General features: G+C 51.2%; 1 pseudogene; it reads left to right on the plus strand.

The window, feature by feature from the left end:
• The first annotated feature begins 245 nt into the window (after window positions 1-245).
• LOC122192591 lies at window positions 246-5,657 on the plus strand (annotated as a pseudogene).
• The last annotated feature ends 6 nt before the right edge of the window (window positions 5,658-5,663 follow it).

Consider the following 5,663-nt stretch of genomic DNA (forward strand, 5'->3'; position numbering starts at 1 on the left):
GGGGGGTCTACGTGGGGGAATAAGGTGGGCTATGGAAGCATGTGGGGCTAAACGGTCCAGATATAGGCCCAAATACAGGGACTATAGGGGGCTAAAGGGGAGATGGAGGAATACTGGTGAGATACAGGGTTATAAACATGGCTGTGAAGCGATACAGGGCAGTATGGGGCTACAGGGGCCTAGGGAGGGATATAGGGGACTGGGGGAGGATATAAGAAAATGGCATCCTGGACGATGCTGCAGACATGGATGAGCTGCTCACGTGGATCAACAGCGGTGAGTTTGGGAGCAGCACAGCTGATGGGGGGCTGTCTGCGCTGAGTGCCTGGGGGAAAGCTGTCATTGCCCCACTGGGCATTTCTTCCATTGCCCAGAAGAGAGACCCAGCACCAACAGCATTGCCGACAATGTGGAAATTGACCGTTTGCTCACCTGGATTGAGGGTGAGTTTGCGGTCTGCACAGATGACTGGCGGGTGTCTACACCAAGCAGGGGTGGGACGGCTGCCATCATCGCTCCAGGGGATGTTCTGCCATTCCAGAAGCTGCGAATGCTCTGGACAGCAGCAAAAGGGAAGAGCTGACGCAGTGCACCACTGCCACAGAACCACCGAGCCCACGTGTCTCCAGCAGCCTCGACTTCTCCTCTTATACCAGAGCTGCCTCACTCCCCCAGGGCCAGCAGGGAGCTCAGCAACGAGACAGATGCTGAACCTGGGCTCCTCAACAACTCACTTGGGTACCAGACAGCATCTCCTGAGCTGCCCGTGCTGAGCCAACTGGCTGCCCCTGCACCTCCATCGCCCAGCACTGCACACCTGATGGGAGAGGTGCTGTGAAGGCGGCCCCGGGTGATTCTCACCCACCTGGCATTGCCACCTGGCTGCATCTCCTGCCGGCTGGCAGACGAGCACCACGGGGACAGCACCGCGCCGCCCACGAGCCCGACGCCCGCCTGCACCACCACCAGAGGCCAGAGCACCGCGCACAAGCAGGTAGCATCCCAGCCACAGAGAGGAAGCTGCTGCGCTGCCACCATGTGCCAGGCCACAAACGCCAGCCCGCGGCCGCGACACCCAGGCCCCGGCCCCTTTCTGCAAAGCAGAAAGAAAGCCATCACACACGTTGCGGCAGAAACACCAGCACAATATCAGCATATTACAGAGTCAGGAAAAGAAATGCTCACCATCTCCAAGGTTTTACACCGACAGAACAAACTCCACAGCAGAGAACCTTCCAGAAACAAGCCCTTCCCCTGTGCCAGTCAGCCCTTAAATGAGCTCCAAGTGGGGCAGCCTTAAGAGTGTTTATGTCCAGCCTGGGAGCCCAGACCTGGACACTGTTCTCTAGGTGCAGCCTCACAGAGCAAAAGTAATGGTGCAGAATAAATCTGCTACAAGAGAAGTCAGGAGTGGGGCTGTGATGGTAGCACGCTGCTTTATGACTGACATGGAGAACTGCTAGGAAGAAAGCCTGGTGGGCCTGAACACAGATACCAGGTGGTCCAGCTGCTTCACTGGAAACTAGGTACTTAATGGACAGCAATGTGGAGAAATGTTCTCCTTGTAGTTGTGCCCTGTGGCTTCTTTCTGATGTGCTTGGGAAGTCCCACTAGGGTAGACTGCTGTGTGAGATGGAAGCCTGATATCACATCAGGTGTGTGGGTGGAGTTTTACCATCTCTGTGTTCACATCTTTTATGTTGGGTGTTTTTTTGTTTTCAATTCAACTCTATGTGTGCATTGGTGCAAGTCTGCCTTTGCTAAATCCTTTTCTTGTGGCCTTAGACAACAATCAAGGGGGTCTCAAGTTCCAGCGCTAAGCAAGAAGTACAGGCACTCAGGAAGGCCATGAAGGGCTTTGGTAAGCTGATCTTCCTCCACAGGTCAACTTTTATTTTTTCCCCAGCACTTGGAATGGCTGCTCTGGTGGCTTGTTAGAGGGAAGCATAGCTGCTTGCTATGCTCTGCTGCACAACTGCCCTAAAAATCACTGGAAAGTGGAAACAGAACTGCCCTTCATGTCATGGTGTGGTCCTGGCAGCTTTATGTGCATAGCTGTAGTCCTGGGGCTGTTGAGAACTGGCTGTGTAGGGGACTGGAGGTGGCACAAGAGTAGAGGGCACTTCTGATTCTTGTGCAAGCAGCCTGACCAGCTTCCGTTTGTTTCTTGCAGGCATGGATGAAGATGCCATCATCAACGTCTTGACCAAATTCAATGTTTGCCAACGTCAGCGAGTTCTGATCACCTACAAGACACTCCTGGCAGGGTAGGTGTCTGCAGAGATGTGTGAATGTGGTTGTGTCACTTGGTGAAAAGCGAAAACCAACCCAGTCTCCATAAGAGGAAGATCAGCAGAGACTTTACCTGACCAAGGTTGTTTTGTTCTCGTTCAGTTCAGAGCAGTTGTTAATGCAAGGAGGGTTGGAGCCTGAAGAGAAGCGGTGAACAGCTCAGTTCCTTCTGTCCTCAAAGGCCGTACTTTCTGCCAACTCCTTTCTCCTCTCTTGGCTTTCTAGGATTGATGATGACTTGAAGTCAGAGCTGAGGGGAATTTTGTAAGGGCGATCATTGGGATGATGACTCCCAGCACCATGTATGGTGTGCACGAACTAAGGAGGGCTGTGAAGGTTTGGAAATCTTCCTTTCGTATGGCTTACGTTCTGGCCAAGGGCTTGCTGCCTTGTTATGTATGTCTTCTTATTTATTATTAACTCTTGAAGATACCTGGTTGCACGTCACAAGCAGTTGCTGGTATCTTAAATCTTGCCTTGGTGATTCCCTAGGGAGCAGGAACAGGTGAAGGCTGCCTGGTTGAAATTGTGGCTTCTCGCACCAATGAAGAAGTTGGTTGCATTAAGGAGAGCTACGAGCTTTGTTAGTAGCGTGACAGGCCAGGCCTTGTCCTGCTGTCTGACAGTCAGTGTTTGTGTGTGCAGGCAAATGTGAAGAGGAAGGAGTCTGGGGAGCTTTCAGGTGTGACAGACTGGCCAACCTGGGTGTTGCTGTTTGTCCAGAGAGAAGCTAGACTAGAATTTCACCAGCAGCTGAACTGGTGTAAATAAAACAGGGAGGAGCATTCTGTCTGTCAGCGGGACGTGTGGCTCTCTTGTCAGTTTCTTCCTGTCTGTGCTTCTTAGTTGGAGGCTGCAGCACCGATGATAATGGCTGGAGTGCTGCAGTGACGCTGAGAGCCCTGGGCCCAGTTCTGCATGTAGCAGGTTATGGCTGGCAAATGTTATGGGCAGCACCCAGGCGGTGGCCCTGCTCCTAATGGATGCTGTGTGTGTTCTTGCTAGGATCTGGCTGCTCCCTTGAGGATGGCATCGTGTCTGACACATCTTCCATGTTTTGAAGGGTCCTCCTGTCCCTCGCGACAATGAGCCAAGCTGAGGGGAAAGGGGGTGAATCTTCAGAGCTGTGGGCACAGCTCTGCACTCAGTGGTGAGGAGCTCCAGGCTGGCTTTTTCTCACCCCGTGTGTCCCATGGCTGCTCCTCAAGCCCAGCTTCTGCAGGGAGGGGACTCTGACTCTGGGTGTGCTGTGGGCTCTTCTTTAAACATCCCAGTAAAGTAGGTTGCTGCTTGTTTTTAGAAGGAAGCCCAAAGCACACCTGAGCTGTGTTTCGCTGTGTTAGTGAGCTAGTCTTCCCTTTGAAGGACTCCATTATGCATCTCCAGCAGCTGATCCTGAATGAGGAATTCCCAGGAGTTGCTTCCAGTAGATGCTCTGGTGAACGGAGTCTTCTATCCTTGTGTCTTTGCAGGAAACAGAGATGAAGGAATGTTTGTGGATGTGCTCAGCAGGATGCTCAGGTGTGTAGTAATGTGCTTCCCAGTCTATTCTTTTGCATGTGATGCATGGTGAAGAGAAGCCAACCTGTGAAATGGGAATAATGGCTCTAGTCTTGTTTGCAAGTCTCTAATGAGAGTCTCTAGACAGGCTGGTTGGTTGGCAGGGTGTCTCGCTCCAATTTATAGGAGGGAGAGGAGGTTCTTTTATTATCTATATACCCGGCGTGAGATTAAGAAGCAACGGTTCAAATGTTGGTCCGACCAGTTTATTACAAATCTTAATCAGGGAAATGGGGAAGGGGAGGACGGACACTATTATGAATTAGGGTAATGGGGGAAGGGAAGGAGGGCGATAGAAAAGATAGGAAAGAAGAAGCAAGGAGTCTTTATAGGCAGCAAGAGGGACATAGTCACCACCATGGATCCAGCGAGGTTCGTAGTTCAGTCTTTGATCTTCAGTAGCGGTGGGTCGTCAGGCAGAGTTGTCCTGTTGACAACGACGACGGTGAGAAGGACGACCACGACCATGGCGATGATGGCCCCTTTTCAATGCTTTCAAAGTGGTGAAGTCAGCTATCTTTGGAGTGACAGCTCAAATCCAAAGTAGTTGAGTCAGCTCTCCTTTGAGTGGCAGCTTCTGGCTCTGGGATCTCAGCAGAAACTCCTTTGTTCCCATCTTCCGGGCCTTGCCAGCAGATAAGAGGGAGCAGGGGTGCCCATCTGCATCCTGTTTCTCACAGAACACGATGGTATCGTTCCCCAATTTTCCCACACCTAGCTGGAGCTGTTTTGTCACAGGCCAGATCTTCCACCAGGAAACACTCCTGAGCATTCTCATCCGCTCTTCTACAGAGCAAGCAGTTCTGGGGGAAGGGGCTTTCAAATGTTCCCAAAGTGATATCCATTGTCACACGGTTAGCACCCATTAGTTGCCTCCTCAACAAATCAATCAGAGTCTTATCGCAAGAAATGCCTCAGGAAGCAAGCTTTGAGCCAAAAAAACAAAGAAGGATTCTCACACAGGGGCAGTGACATTTTGGTTGTGGGTTGCCGTGCCTGGTTGGTGTTTGTTGGGAAATACCCATGATCTGGACAAGTGCAGGCCAGCAGTGCTCTAGCTCTGAGGAATTAAAGATCTCCTGTACTTCAGTCTTCTCCATAAGCCTTACTTTGTCATCCACAGTGTCTGTCAGTGCCTGTAGGAGCGGGGGAGAAGAAATGGGGAACAGATGAGGTGCAGTTTATGTCCATCCTCTGTACACGGAACAGGGATCACCTGCTGAGAGGCAGCGCCCCTCCACAGTGTCCTGGGTTTCTTTTCCTTCCTTCTTTGTGTGTGATGATTTTGTAGGAGCTCTGTAGGTGTTCACTGGATGTGAACTCCTCTGCAGGAGGTGTCCTGGAGAGAACCCCATTGCATCCATTTCATTTGGGCTGTTTTATTCCCTCCTGAGACTGAAAGGGGCTTTAGAAACCTAAGTACCAGCATGGAAAGCAAAGATCATGAAGTGTGACTGCCATTGGGGCAGGGAGGAGAGGAGCTAAGAAACTTGATTGGCAGCACAAAGTAGCAGGTCTTGAAGATGGTAATAGCTGTGGTGGGCAATTAGTAAGCGTGTTAGCAATGGAGGTGAATTCTTTTGTGGGACGATCCCGGTTTAGCTGGCAGTGCTGCAGGAATGACAGAATGTTCATGCAGTACATGAGGAGCTTGTTGTTGCAAAGTGGTCCTTTGAATCTCTCTGACTTTCTGCCCATGGACTCTTCCCCCTAGTTTTTGATGGTAATGAGGCATTGCTGACAAGGACGTAACAGACAGCATTAAATCTGAGATGTCAGGAGACTTGGAAGGTGCTTTGCTGGCTGTGCGC

Source organism: Lagopus leucura, unplaced genomic scaffold (assembly GCF_019238085.1).
Source record: "Lagopus leucura isolate 7727_CA_CO unplaced genomic scaffold, USGS_WTPT01 31279-0_obj-0_obj, whole genome shotgun sequence".
Taxonomy (NCBI): Eukaryota; Metazoa; Chordata; class Aves; order Galliformes; family Phasianidae; genus Lagopus; species Lagopus leucura.